General features: G+C 41.2%; 1 protein-coding gene and 1 long non-coding RNA gene across 3 annotated transcripts in view; one reads left to right on the top strand and one right to left on the bottom strand.

Moving 5' to 3' along the window:
- LOC123972705 (ephrin type-B receptor 1-B) overlaps positions 1 to 15,915 on the bottom strand; it is a 161,180-nt gene that overhangs the window by 69,760 nt on the left and 75,505 nt on the right. The window lies entirely within an intron of this gene.
- Positions 1 to 15,915, top strand: part of LOC123972732 — a 53,598-nt gene that overhangs the window by 26,710 nt on the left and 10,973 nt on the right. Inside the window, exon 2 of the long non-coding RNA XR_006825462.1 lies at positions 11,312 to 11,483. This is a non-coding gene — a long non-coding RNA (uncharacterized LOC123972732). The remainder of the gene's footprint in view (positions 1 to 11,311; positions 11,484 to 15,915) is intronic.

Here is a 15,915-nt window from a genome sequence, read left to right as displayed (position 1 = left end):
GGCAATCAGCTGCAGCATTTGCAGTATGTTCAAGTACGAATGAAGAAGACATGTGGCGTCACGACGCATCGCCATTGATAAGTTTGTGAAGGTTGGCTTGATATGTTTGTGCCCTAAATTCTAAAGGCCGTGGTGGAGGACAAAGATTATTGTGTGATATCACTGCCCCTGAGTCCAGGCAATAACCTAATCCATTTACCCTCATATCCCAAAAGAATACAAAGCTGAACACTTTCTGCGCTGTGTGGAAGGATTTACTGACTATAATAACCATGATAAATGTCTAATATTTTAGCAGGCTTACTGATGGGGGAGGAAGCTGTGGTTTTGCTGCACTCCAGAGGGGGAGGGGTTATAAATTTAATGAGACAAGCATCGTACAGTTTCTCCAGCTGCGTCTACTTGCCTGAGTAAAAGATTGTAAAAGCTTGATTCTGTCTGAAAAGTGGGATGTAGGGTATAACTTACACATACTTGTGTAAAAACATAAGTTTATATTCCTTTTCTGTGGAAAATAAATATGTGCAGCCAAGATGTATACCATATATTAAGAGCAAAAGGTGTCACACAAGGTCTGCAGACAATGACAGACTTTATCAGGTAAACAAAATGAAGAGCAAGTGGTTATGTGTTTCAGATAACAGCAAAACAAACTAGTTAAATCAGACTGAATTTGCTTCCTACACAATGATTCTATTGTATCTGACTAAAAGCCCTCTATTCCGATATTTATGAAGAGCTTGGTAAATGGAGAGTTATTAAGCAATAATGATCTAGGAGTTGGTCCCATTCCCTCTCACTGCAGGGTCAAACAGTGAAGAATGTAGCACAGTAGCTATGTGAGAAAAACCTTTGGACATTTGTTTAAATAGGCTTTTAAGATTTTATTAAAAAATGAAATGCTTCATTACAAAATGCACTAAGAGACTGGGTTTGGAAACCGCAGTCTACTTTGCTTTGCTATAAAAAAAGGGCAGGTTCCTGTTTTTATGACTCTTCCATTCATACCATTCAGCTGGCCTCTCTGATGGGCTGTTGGTGAAGATAGCGAGATAAAGAAACAGCGGTAAAGAAAGCAGGTGAAGAAGAAAGAGGAGGCATCATGGACACACACACACACACACACACACACACACAAGCTGCTGCCCTCTCCGATCTCCGTTGGTGGGGCTGACAGACACACCAGAAGCTAACTGACTGACCTCATGTCTAGTCACACAATGCTGTCCACACACAGCCAGACCATCACACGCAAACACACATGCATGACCAGACCACAACAACCAAAAACAGCTTATAAAACAACCCATGAGCTGTAAGGCAGATCACAGCTGCAATGCACAAGGATATCCCTGTGAGCAAAACACATTGCTATGCTGTGGATCCTCCAGAGCTATCTTGTATCTAAAGATGCATGCATGGGGGAATATATAGAGTTCTACAAGGTTAGTGAGACCGTACTATAAAGTTAATACTGTTTCTATAGGAGAGTGTGAGCCTATATTTTTGTGTGTAGCAGTAGAAGTTTGCCACCTCTCCCAACTTGTAATACACTGATGTCATGTGTGAGAAGAGCAACCTCCTTCTAATACAAGAACACTGAGACTCTTAAAAACCCTCCCTGACCATATGGGGAAGCACAAACCAGCTGCAGAGCCATTTTATAAAGCAATAACTTCCAAAGTTATCAGAGATTACAAGACGATAAAACACAGATCAAAAATTCATTTTCAGCAGGATGGGGGGGGGGGGACTTATGTGTCATCATCTTCCCTGTGTAAAATTCATACATCAGAGTGAGCAAAGAACCACACATATGCACATGGCCATGACACTACACACACACACACACGCTTCAGATCTATTGCCCTGACTCTCATGAAAAGGGATCACAATAAGTTGTTCTATGTGTTTAATGGGGTGTGAGCAGAATATGTGCATTGGGTTTTGCCCTCAGGTTGTGTTTACAGACAGACAGTGGCAAGCATGGACACTCATAAATGGGCAAAAGTGAAGAGAAAAGCAAAGGAGGCTGTGCTGATTCAGCCGTCTGAGATAGCAGCACTGCAAAAGTGCCTCAAGGCAAACTTGTGAGCAGAAGAATGTCTATACACACAGTCTTATACTCATGTACACACCGAAATAAACATACACCATGAGAAACACTCCCATATTGACATCAATTCTATCCTCACCTCAAGAATACGTTTACTGAAGTGATTTACACAGCGACACATGTTCTGTAACCACTGCTGACCCCATTAAATGAAATGGTGCACCCACATTTTCTGCCACTTGACTAGCGTATGTTCCACAGAACCTGAGATAATTTACTGCTTCTCCTTGGACAACTGAAGATGCTGCGATCAGCATTACAGGAGGGGAGATAAGTGACAGCCAGCCAAAACAAACAGGCAGCGACATACTCAAGCAAACACTTCACACCCAGCGCAGAATGAATGTCCATCTAGATTATAACTCCTACCTTGGTGCTGAGGCTAATTCTCTAATTGACACGTAATATGTGCATGCATCCTAGCATTAAACTCATTAATTAGCTCATCTGCCTCACAGAGCGAGAGGGAGGAAGAAACAGATACGGGCAAAGACAGAGAGAGGGAGAGAATGAGAAAGTGAAGTGAACAATGTTAGCAAACCCTCAGAGATCTCGTTCGAAGGGCGGGCAGCAGTGGGCTGCATAGCGTTATGCTTCGTGAATTTGGAACTGAGCCCAAAGTCTTTTCTCCTGATTTGTGAATATTTAGATTTGAGGAGGCCAGGAGATCCTGTCCCAAGGGAAAAAAGCACATAGATCCATCACTCATCAAACGTGTTGGTTTTCTGGGACAGGAGGGGATATAACATTAGTCAACAAGCAATTAGTCTCCCCAGTGGGAGAATAACCCACAACTGAACTGGCTGCATGCAAAAAAAACCAAAACATTCTTCCCTTTCAAGTGCTCTCTACAGGATTCTCTCTGCATTGTTCACTCCTCTTCTCCTTCTCACTTCTTCTCTGCCCTCACATCTTTTTTGTCTGTCCCACTGGTAATGCATTTGCTTTCTCTCTTCTCCCACCTTTCCTCCCCTTGTTACTTTCTTGCCTTGATTGACAGGTTTGAATCCTTGTTAAAAGGTGGCTGTCTTCCTCTCTTTCTTTCCTTCTGTCTCGAGCTCATTCTGCACTGAGTTGGTCGGGGTATGGCAGCTATGGATCATTGCTCGCTACTCATCACAGTCTAACTGTGATGACCTCATGTCACACCAAGCCTGACCGGGAGAGATGAGATGATGATCTCTTCACTGTCAGTCATCTGAGAAAGACAACAATCACAATCTAAATGTAGCTTATGAAAAGCACAGGCAACTTCGTATACCACACATTTCAAAATCAACCAAGTTCATTTGAAGAAAACTTTGGTATTCTTTCTACACAACAGTGATGTATTGATTAGTCAGGACAAGTGCTACATGAGAAGATTAGCAATATGAGCTAGTGTCTGTGAACAGCCTTTAACAATGCCCGATGTGCAGAGCCAGGAGGTAGTGCTCAGGAGTTAGACTACAAGGTAGTTTATTAGTCATTATACAGCACAAGGCTGCATAACAAAACAAAATTTGTAGTTCCTTCATGATACACACACAGCTTATAATAAAGTGTAGGCCTGTATTAAAATATGGAAACATATAAAATAAAACAATATATGCAATATATATATACAATATATATACAATAAATGCAAGCATTTGGGATGAATGTAAACAGCAGCAACCAAATGATAATATGAAAGTTTCATCTTCACAATAAACAGTCTGACATTTGGGAAACAGAGTCCATCTTGACTGTGTTTGAGCACCAAGCATCATCGATGTAAAACACAGAGTCCACCTCCTCTCATCTTCCCGGAGTCTTGTGTTCACAGCTCGGAACTTGGACCACCTGCCGAGTTCTTGATCCGGGATGTTGATGGGACAGGTCTCTGTAACGATGTGGGCACAACAGTCTCTAAATTCCGTTGCTTGGTCAATATGAGTCCCATTTTGTCCAGACCGGCTCTTTAGGAGCAGAATTAAGTCCAAGCTGGGCCAGCATGGCTCCTCTCCTGGCTCTCTTCCCTCTCCTCTGAGTGATCACCGCACCTGCCATGGCGCCTGGTCCGGGTGATGGGCCGGGTGGATCGTGGTATGCTGCTCTTTAATTCAAAAAAACCCCGTCTTCATCTTCTAATGACATGATAAATGTCATTAGAAGATGAAATGATAATTTATGTCAGAGGTAACACATGTTTTGGCAATAAAGCCGGAAAAAACAGACTAAGCAATGTGTTTGGTGAGTGTATAATATAGTGCACACTGCAGGCTATACATCATACATGGAAGCCTGCTGGCACTGTGTCACATAAGGTGCATGTGTTTAGAATGCATATAGTCCATCAGTACCCAAGGTAATTGGAGACATGGGGTCTATGGAGGCAGTGTAATAAGAATTACATTAGCTAGTCATGCAAGCATCACCAGGTGTGTGTGAGATAAAATTGCACTGTACAGTTAGGAGTTGTACGAAGCCAATGCAAAAGATTATGCCATGTTGGGTTTGGAAATAGCTTTCCTACTCAAACCCAACCAAAGTTACAGTACAAGTCATCCCCTAGCTTTTCCTTTAGCACCACTCAGAAGTATGTATGAGGTTTATGAAATTGTAGAAATGCAATCAAACGTATGCAGCAGCTGATGTGGAAATGTGCTTGAGCTTATGTGATAAACCTGAGATTTAAAGGTGAAAGTTCCATTCTGCAATATTAAATATTTATCACAAAAAAAATCTACAGCACTCCAATATTGACTCTTGGCACCAAGGTTAAGTAGATTAAAGTTATGACAAATTTTAAGAAAATTTCTTTATAAAATAGCTATTTGCCTGATGAAATCCACATACCAATTCTGCCTGTCTGAGGTTTTAAAACTTTGTGCAGAGAGGTTGCGTGACCCACAGAAGGGCACAAGTTGTGAGTTAGCATCAGTGACCCTTAAGTACAACTCTTGACCCCCCCAATACACCCTTAACCCTGGCCCTCATCCATCACATGCGATGGATCACAGTCTTAACAGGCTTTGGAGTCATGCATACACCACCTCATTCACAAACACTCATACAGACAGGCTTATGATTGGGTCAAGACCCCAGTTGACCCCTATTTCAGTATTTCGTTGCCCAGTCACTCAGAAAGGCAGCTCTCTCCCAGTCAAACCATTGGAGGCTGCTTACAAGCCAAGTGCATGCCTGTATAGATTTGCTTATGTGCTAAATCAGAGAATATCAGTCAAGTGGTAAAATGAACCCGTTTGTTTGACAGAGGGGACACAAAACGTGTCAGGACAGCTAACATCTTAAAACAAAAAGGCAATCAGTGTTGCAGCCTATTGGTATTCACTCCTGCTTTTCTGTCATTGTTCATTTTCCAGCCACAATCCACGTAATGAGCTGCTTTTCCAACCCAGGTGTTCCATTTCTCCACAAGGTCATTGAAAAACACAATACAATTATTTGAGACAGAGGCATGGTTCGAAACAAAGGCTTGTCAGAATCATCAGAAAATGCCCGCAGGATATTAAAAGTCAAGGTAAACTGCCTTTTAGATTTATGATTTATTCATTCATAGAAACTCATTCAAGAACAATTTAGCATATTTCTTATAAACTGCCAACAGATGTCAACAGGGACTCGTGAAAAACATTTCAGTCCAAGATCTGGGACTAAAATGTATGTAACTTCTCACAAGTGCCTTAATTTCTTTGTTTACTTGAATCATGGTTCGCATCACGGTTCACCGTGGTGACATCATTTGGCAAGTCTGGTCTGTGTAAATCTCCACTACCCCCCTGTCATCGCCTTCTAATCTCACAGAAAGAGAGAATGTGATGAGGAATAAAAGAGGGCCAGAGAGGTTTCCTCAGGAATAAAGGGATGGTTGAAAGAGTGCAGTGCTTGGAGCACACCTCGTCTGCTTTTGTTAAGAGCTGCGGTGCTGAAGAGTTCCTCCTACAGAAGACTCCCCCTGATCATTAATCATCTGTCCATTCTGGCCCTGTCAGAAACTCTCTTCCAAGCTAAAACCCACAACCACCCGTGTACGCACAAACTCACCTCCACACAAGTGAATTCACACTCTTACAACTCTTCCAAACTTTCTGCTGCCTTAGTTCACCAAACACCACTCATCTTGACACACCTGTCCTCTCAACTAGCTAATACAGCAATGTCTGACACTGCAGAAACCTTAGTGAACAATACTTAAACCCCCTTGAGAATGCTAACATATCCTCCAATTAGGCTCCCTTTGAAACTCCATACAGTGCTATACTGCTATGTAGTCTTGTATTAGAAGAGAAACACATTACAGAACACATAAGGAGGAGAAAATTTTGAAGAAATAGACAAATCTGCATTACAAAATACGAAAATAAATTGCTTCCTCTGATACATTTTTGACAACCATTGATGTCCTAATATTATTTTTATTATTATTATAATAATAGCAGTTCAGCATTATCCTCCTCCATGTGAGTGTGTCTGTGGAATGAAAACCAAGTCTGACTGGATTCAATAGAGGGCAGTGCAGCAGTAAAATAACTAGAAGATGAGAGAGTGTCCAGCTAAAGAAAATAAAAAAGGCCTGTGTATAAATTCTCCAACATAATCAGTTTGCTTCACATAAGGACGTGAAATCCAACAGTCTGACTGCTAATGCTAATGAACAGAGCAGGTGTCTGCTTCACAATGAATGTAGGAAGACAAACTCTGTTAAAATTAAGGTGTGTGTGTGTGTGTGTGAGCCTTAACAAACCAGAGCACAATTTAGCAGACAGCCCACGCCCCTGGGCAGGCTGTTACCATGGTAACCTCACAGCCAGGATTTTTTGGCCCACACTTTCCCTTTGAACAGCCGGCCAACAACAGACCAGCCGACAGGGAAATCTGGCTTAGTGAAAGCGCATGCACGAGTTGTGTGTCTGCATGTGCAAGCGTGTGCATGTGTATGTATGCATTATATGACCACGATACAGATCAAGAGAGCAATATAATCTCTTCGCCACACACAGACACGTGAGAACGAGTGTTGCGTTGGCAGTTGGTCGCTCTGTATCGTGCGTGGCACACTGGCTCAGGTCAATTTTATTTCCAGGAAGATACAGGTATGTGCCAAGGCACAGAGCATATCTTTCAGATGGAGTAGTGGTCTGAGAGGAGGAGGGGATAGAGCTAGAGAAGACAAGAAGGCATTGGTATTCCAGGAAACTCCACTGCACCAACCCAGCCCTGGCTGGCAAGATAACCCCCCCTGAAACATATCGCCGCTCAGCAGGCAGTAACATGTGCTTGCATTACTATCTACACTGTAATCAGAATCTAACAGGGGACTGGCCAGACACATTGCCCATTGCCAACTAACAGAGACCAAAAGGGGCGAGACAGACAGAGATGGAGAGTTATCAGAAATCAGTTGTTGTGTCCTGTGTTGAGTGGTCTGTGGATCGTGACTTACAAAGAAGGATGATCTGAATGAGGTAATAAAGTCAGAAGTTACAGGCCCCGTCATTTACCTTGTGATTCTGTCAAACGGTGAATAAAGTATATGTTCCAAGATAAATAGCCTTCTCTTTCTTACCACTCCAAGCTGTGAGAGACCATTAGCTTCCTCTGTCTCAGCACTTGTCTCTTTTAAAAAGGATCTAGCTCATTAACTCCATGGCTAGATCAATTAATCTATAGCAGTTAGCCAAAGATGCCCACTCTTGCTCTTTTTTGCTCCTTTGCTGTTGCTCTGCTCATCACTGTCTATTACATTTACTACCTTCAAACCTTTTTTTCACCACTCATAGTTCTGTCATGAGGAGAGCCTAACCTGATGAGAAACTGTAGATTGTCTCCAATAAATCATTGCTGGGAAAGAATTAAAGAAAGAGAGAAAATGCTTACTCATCCAAAAAATATGGAAGCCTATATGGGACTATATAAAAATGAATTACTTTTAATTGGGACTTAAATAATGCTTGCATTAACGGTAAATCAGGTTATATTGTTTATATTGCATTTTCAAATTTGAATTAACATTTAAATATTGTTCACTGTACAGCGGGGTATGACTTTGTCAGCTTTTCCATTTTCATTTTAATATGGTCATATGGTCTCACTATAGTTTTTACTCAAATAACACATATGTTGAAAATTACAATGCTATTGTAAAATTATATTTTCTAATTTACATTATCATTTTAATATAGTCCCCCAAAGCCGTCCAATAGAATGTACCTTTGCCTTCAAATACAAAAACACAAAGAAGTGATCAAATCAAGTTCAGCAACAGTTGGACTTTTATCAGCCAATCGAGTCATCTGGCGTCACAGGGGACCTTTACCTTTAGCTTTGCCTGATACATAATGCATGCTCTGGCACCAAATTAGATTTTTTTGTTATTTCTTCACCATGTGTGTAATTGAAAATGAAAGTGGATGTGAACAAAGATTCAGCCGGCAGCTTCAAGCTATGGATGTGCCTTGTAGTGATTTAGTATTGCAAGATGCACAGCACATACAGTTTAGAGCAGCCGCAGTAATCTATGTCAGTCATTACAGAAAACACAAAGGAAAAGGATAGACTATGCAGGAAAGAGTTGTGAAAAGAAATATCTTCATGTAAATCATCTTCAAATAAATGGAGACAAAAATATTAACCTTAGTTCATTCTAATTTTAGATGCTATATAAAGCTCAGACTTACATCTAATTTGCTTTGCATTAAAGCAATGTGCCTGTAATACTGATTACATTTAAAATAATAAATAAATGTATGCAACAATGTCATAGCAGTCACTCTCAGGTGTAGTATTAGAGTAATAAGGATTTTGACAGATCTGCTCCCGGAGCCAACAAGATCTTTCCCGTGCATTGATTATTTTACTAGCTGCTTGGTTCATTCATATGATGTATAATTAATAGGGAAAAAACACATTTTATTAATTGTATGTATACATCTAAATATATATTAATATAACTGATATTTTTCCTAGTTGTCACACTTTGTCGTCAAATCTGTCACCAAAAAATCACCCAAACAGACTCTTTAACCGTGAGTCTATAGAGTTGGTAGGAAGCTTGTGTGCTTACACTGCAGAAAGACTGCAGTGAGACTGTTTCTGTGATAGAAGATAACAATCTCAGGAGGCCTAAAATCATTTGGAATAGATATACAATATAAATGGTGAAATCTTTTTTATAAGAAAATACCATATACTGCTATAGCAATTAGCTTTTTTGACAATGAATTGTCATAAACAGATTTATCTTTATTATTATTATTATTATTATTATTGACTAGATGAGATGATAATGTCAAACACAAAATACTTGGAAAACAGCCTAAAATTAGAAGCAATGTAAGGAGAATGTAAACATGCACATTTACATTTTGATTTAATAAAAAGAGATGAAAAAATAAAATCTGAGGCTAATAAACTGGTAACAAGCCCCATCATAATTTAGTTGAAAAGTCCTAATCTCAAAAGCATATAATTCCTTACTCGCCAATTGAATGTTAAAATGCTTTGAGAATTGTTCTAGCAAGTCTTAACAATAGCTTTAAATACCCATGTATCCTAAAATACCCAGCCCCTTGGCTCAGGGTTGAGGCCCTGCTAATGAGTGTAGAGGCCCATGAAGGGTGGATGAGTAATTATGCACATTTGAAGGTAACAGAGGAGTAGAATGATAAAACAACTGGAAAACGAAGGTCCCTTTACTGTTTACCATTTCCTAATTTGATTCCTAATTGAGCGAACATAACACAATGTTTACACCAAAATATTCTGGCAAAGACAAGCCCCAATGGCAGAATCACACAGCTGAGCGCAGCCTGCTCTTCCCTCCGATGATGTCAGAGAGTGTAATCACGGTAGGCCCTTCCATCCCCAACACCATAACCACATAGAAGTGCAGTGACACGTCTCCAACCTATAACCCACTAGTAAGCGTCTGCACCCTGTCATGCTGGTGCTGACATTTTCACACATGGCAAAGAGGCTGTCAGACACAGTAGGAGGCCAGAGGTTAGCGGTAGAGTGGATTTGGAGGTGGATGACAAGAAAGGAAAGGGGAGGAAAAACACGATTCTAGCTTTTGAAATTCAATGGTGAGCTCAGAGCCAACCCTCGGGCTGTAGACTGCATTGCAGATGACAGGACAAGAGGTGGATAGGTGAGGTTGGAGAATAAGATGAAGGGATGGGTGGCGTGAGCACCATGGTGAAGGAGAGGTCATCAGCAGCACTGCACCCTGGGATGGTGATGACATCAACTGTTACAAAAACAGCTACATCAATACAATTATGCATTCACCAGCAAGATGTTCCTCCAGCAGTACTAGCATATCTGCTGTTGATTTGTCACTGCTGCTATTATGCCTAACGGTAAATAATGATAAAATGCTCTGCATCAAAAGAGAAGGCACAAATTGTGTGTGATGCGTGGGAGTGGAAAAGTGACCAGGATCGGGGAAATAGAGTGTGAGAAAGGGAGAGCACAACAAAGTGAGAAAGCACTCAGGAGTGCATCTTGTCACTCAAATTGTTGGTGGCAGAGTCCCACAATATGTGTTGTGCAAAGCAGCCATTTCTCATTGCATAGTAAGTGACGGCCAAGCTATTATTGCTAAAGCTGACAATAGGCAACAGGGAATATAAAAGGATGGATAATAAATGCTTTTTGGAGGGACTATGCATCTGTCCTGCCCAGCATAGACAGCTCCATTCATGGTTCAGGATGGGTGTGCTTTTATACATACAAAAACAACGTTTCTGTTGACATTAGGCCCAGGCGTGACCAGAAAACGTCAATGGACGAATGACGTGCATGGAAATGTATTTTTGCTTGTACTATACAAAGACAAACAAATGTGTTCTTCAAACATTCTGTTGCATTGCGTGAATGAGCAGAGGTTGACCCCATTTTCTGGCACGCAACGCACCTGCAGCTGTAAAATCCTCCAAAGGTAACCAGGCCCACAGCACATCAATATTCATGTCATATTTACATCTGCATGACCTCTGCACAACCTTATCAGAAAGTTGTATTCTCTCCCGGACAAACTGACACTCACACAGAAAGGGAGCGTGCGATTCTGAACTGCAGCCCCCACCCCACCTGTCCAAATCTGATCTTTATGAGGCAGCCTTAGTCAATATGCTCTGAGCGATGAAACTGTCAAACATATGTGTACATTGTGTGTTATTGCATGTGTGTTTGTGTACATGCCTAAAGGGGGTGCAGCCATGCGGGATGTCCTTACGCCACATGAACATCTTCACACATTGTCGGATTGATGGAGACCAGAAGTCATCGATGAAGAATTAATGATGGACAGTGGACAGACAAGAGCTGACGGGAAATGAATATCTTGATCATTCAAAAATGGAACCCCAGAACAATGAAGGTGGGATGTAGAAAGTGGAAGAAAGAAACTATTTCTGCTTTGTGTAGCAATTGTAAACATCACGGTAGTCTCACAGAGAAATGTTTAGCATTGGTTTATACTAATGATTTGTGATAATTATAACCTTATAAATTATACAAATATAATTATCATATAAATCAATTTAGACTACCCTAGCGCTAAGTACAGAGGACTAAAAACATATTTTAAATAAAATTGGCAGGCCACTTTTTCACAGAACTCCTGCTGTTTGGAGAAGTATTTAGGATTTTAATTTGATTTATATTACAAGGCAAATTTCTCATTCATAAATCAAAAATCTTAAAAGTAAACATGGAAAATGTAATGAGGGTATTGCCAAACATAACAATAAGTTGCATGCATTTATTTCAACTTCAGTGTAGTAGTGGAGCTACTGTGAATATGGTCCGATATCAAAATCCCAGATTAAAAAAAAAAAAAAGCTGTAATGTCTAGCTGCTGTGCATTCATTTGTGAAGAAAGCCAGTTTAAACTTCTAGAAAATTGGCAGGTCTGTCAGTGAGGGGACTCAGCTGTGCTGCTCCAGGGAACAGGAAGAAAGAAAGCCTATAGTAAAAGCTAGTGTAAATGTGCATGCATGGCAAGTGTGTGTGTCAGATTATCATTAGATGTTTCTGACATTGTGGACTTTGTGAAAGACATCAACACCTTGTCCAGTAGAGAATTAGGGAGAAAACACAACACGACCAACCGGGAAACTGGATTAACTGTATAAATGACAGAAAGCCATTAACACAAGGGTAAGGGCTAACAAGATACAGTAGCACAAGTGTGTGTGTGTGTGTGTGTGTGTGTGTAAAAGAGAGAAAATGTATGTGTGTGATGGGAGACTTTTAAAGGAGAGTGGTTTGATTTCAAAGGTTCCCAACTAATCATTAAATCACAGAAGCTCACACACATTTTGTACAGAAATGTATACGTGACAACATGACACATTTAGGATAGGGTTTTAAAAGTTCCTAGCTTTACTGGCCATAGTCACATTTTCATCACATCAAGACATACAAAACAAGTGTAAGCTGGGTATGTTTTCTTACTCAGGTGGCATTGCTGTTCTTTGAACTATCTTAACCAGACAACTGCACATCATATACACACACGCTGTAGAGTTGCTATAAGTCAAATGCTGAATGCGTAATTTACTGATGTGATACTGTAGTGATGACTCAGAAACATTTATGGTCTTGTGTGTTCATATTCAGCACATTAAGAATGATTGTTACTGCAGTAACAACTAAATAAATAAAATATTAAAAATACATACACACAGTATGTGCCACAACCCTGTAAATGTATAGCAGTAAATTACACAAATGAATACACTTTCTGATATATACATATGATGTGCATAAACAGGGTCAAATAAATGCAATGGCATCATATATACATGAATACACGCTTACCCGTGCACATTTCTGTAGATGTCGTGTGTTCTCACATGTCAACAGTCATGCACACACTCTTGTTGTCACAATGTATACTTACATTTTGCATGCAAATGTTATGCAAGGGCATTCTAAACTTTGTGCGCATTAGCATCAAAAAATGCATCAACACACGGGGTATACACAAGTACCCTGCTGTGGTGAGTAGGAAACCCTTGGCTGCACACAAATTCACAGGCCAACTTAACACACACACACGCACACGCACAAGTTTTTTGTTCTTCTATCTGTGTGAGGACATCTAATTGACATTATGCACTCCCTAGCAACTTGCCCTAACTTTAATCAACTACATGCCTAAACTTAACTCTTACCCTAAACCTACCAACCTAATTGTAACCTGAACCATAAAACCAAGTCTCTACCTGTGGGGACCTCAATTCTTGTCGCCACAGTGACGTGAGAGCCCATCGGTTAGTGTGCATTCAGGTTAAAGTCCCCACCGAGATATAAAAACATGAAATACACACACACACACACCCCTTCGAAAACACACCTTCCCTGGGCAGGACATATTGGATTAGGAGTGATTTTTTTTTTTCTTGGCTCTCTCAGAGCTGCTAGATTAAATGCCATTCCCACTTTACTACAGATGGCTCGAAAATAAATCATACTATCTATATACACACAAAGAAATTTGCACACAAACTCACACAACTCACCCACACACACACAAACAAACACACATAAATACAGAAAAACACTCACACCGGGAGATATATAACATGTTGGCACACCCAAACACTAAAGCACCTGTACGGTCCAGCGCGTCTGCTCTTTGTATTTCAATCACTGAATCGATGGTTCTAAATTGATTGTAGCTGAGCAGGGGCCAGAGATGTTCCCCCTGGCTCACTGCCCTGGCCCTCTATTGATTAGATCTGAGAGAGCCAATTGCTTTCACACTGGATTAAGGTGTTCCGGAGCAGTGGGCAGGGAGAGAGAAACAGAGGGAGAGAGATATAGTGTCAGACAGGAAGAGAGGGAGAGAGAGAATAGGTTTTGTAGCTTGAGAGACACACCACCAAAGCACTAAGATCAGACCAACAACACTACTAATTAGTTAACAGCCCCTTTCTATCAGGAGAAGACTACAGCACACTAATATATGGGTGTCTCACACATACACACACACACACAAAATGTGTATGGACACATCGTAAGGACTAACAGTGCTTTGGAATTAAGCACACATGCCGTAGATATGTAAACCAATTTACAAATGCAAGTGGTTTCTATAACAGAGACATATATACACATGCACATACGCCTGCAAACGCACACACAGACACACACATTCACCTCTTCGTTGCAATCCTTCAGATCAGAAGGCACTAACACAGATCAAGGGTGTAATCTCATTTGACCCTGGAGCTAAGTAGCCTAGGGCAACCACATTTCACTTCAAAGATTCACTCTGAGTTTGTTACACATTCGAGCTCCAAAGTCTTACGCACTGTAACCTAAAGGAATCCAAGCAAACTTTACTATAAGCCGGCATCACAGGATCTTTTCTGACCTGGATCAACTGATAAATAAATTGCGAGAGCTGTATAAATCTTTTTTTTTTTTTTTTTTTTTTTACAAGGTAGCTTTCTTCTTCATTCGTCTTCTTCTTTGTCACATTCGTATTCCACTGGGGGCAGTGTTATGCAGGACATCCACTCAACACCCCATCACTCTTGCTCTCCATGCAACAATTAGCCGCTCCTGCTAGGGGTTCTGTATGGAAGAATAGGAAGGGAGGGATAGGGCTAGGGAGGCCCCAGCCTCAGCCAAAGACGAGCCCTTTTGTCTGGCCGAGGTCCCCCTCTCAAACCATTTACACAATGAAGAGGCTTCCAATCCAGATTTAGTGCTTAGGAGAATGACTAACTGTGTGCTCTGAGATGGGGCCGGCACAGGCGACGTGGACCAGGGGTCACAAGAGCCAGTAAAAGGGCCCCTCACTCCGAGTGCTCACAGAGGCGTTTCTCAGGCAGCAGCAGCCCTATTCACAGGGCATTAGGGGTGTAAAAGCACCACATTGACTGCGCGAGTCAGGCAAGCTCAATATGCATTTGGTTAATACCTCTATTGTCGCACTCCCTCTACGACTGCTCTCCTAGCAGAACACAAGAGAAGGAGGACAGTGGTTGAGAGGGAATTAAAGAGGCAGAAAAGATGAGATAGAGAGAGAAAACAAGGGATGGAGGGAATAGGATTTGCTGACCCATTCATGCTAATAATGTGTTTGAAGCACACACAGACATGTCTGTACGCACACACGCATACTTGCTTGCACGCACGCATGCACACACACACACACACACACACAATAATATCCTTATGAAAAGGCTGCTGTGAGTCCTGTTTGTGGGAGTCTGACATGACACTTGGCTGACACAATAAACTTGGCGAGAGTCAAGAAAATCAACAGACCTGCAAAGCCAAAACACATAATGATAGGCCAACCACGGTAGCCAGCAATATAAAGGTCAGTTTATAGGGAAGTAAGAAAGAAAGATAGGCAGGGCGAAAAACAGAGAGGGAGCGAGAGGGAGAGATTGTGAAATTGACTGAGTGTATGAGCATGTGTGCCTTTGTGTCCCTATCACTCTGTGTTTGGTTCATTCCCCAAAGGGTCTTATTATGCTTCACGCTGGCTCCAACACAAAAGCAGCATCTCTGTATCTCAGCCCATCCAGCTCCCCAGAGAACATTCTAGACACAGCAAATCCATTTGTTTGTCAGCTTCTGCCTGTATTCGGACTTGGACTAATCAGATATCATTCTCTTTGAGAAGCATACCGCTGTGCAGTCTAGCCTAGCACTACAGCAACACTGGCCCAGCACGAAGATAACATCTTTGCTCTTTCAGGGGGGACTTTTAGTCTTTATAAGCACTGTGCATAGACATCATAAAACAGTGTTAGAGGGTTAGTTATAAACGCATCTCTCAGTAC

Source organism: Micropterus dolomieu, linkage group LG06 (assembly GCF_021292245.1).
Source record: "Micropterus dolomieu isolate WLL.071019.BEF.003 ecotype Adirondacks linkage group LG06, ASM2129224v1, whole genome shotgun sequence".
Lineage (NCBI taxonomy): Eukaryota > Metazoa > Chordata > Actinopteri > Centrarchiformes > Centrarchidae > Micropterus > Micropterus dolomieu.
The sequence above is the reverse complement of the archived record's forward strand: the minus strand, read 5'-3'. Positions and strand labels throughout refer to the sequence as shown.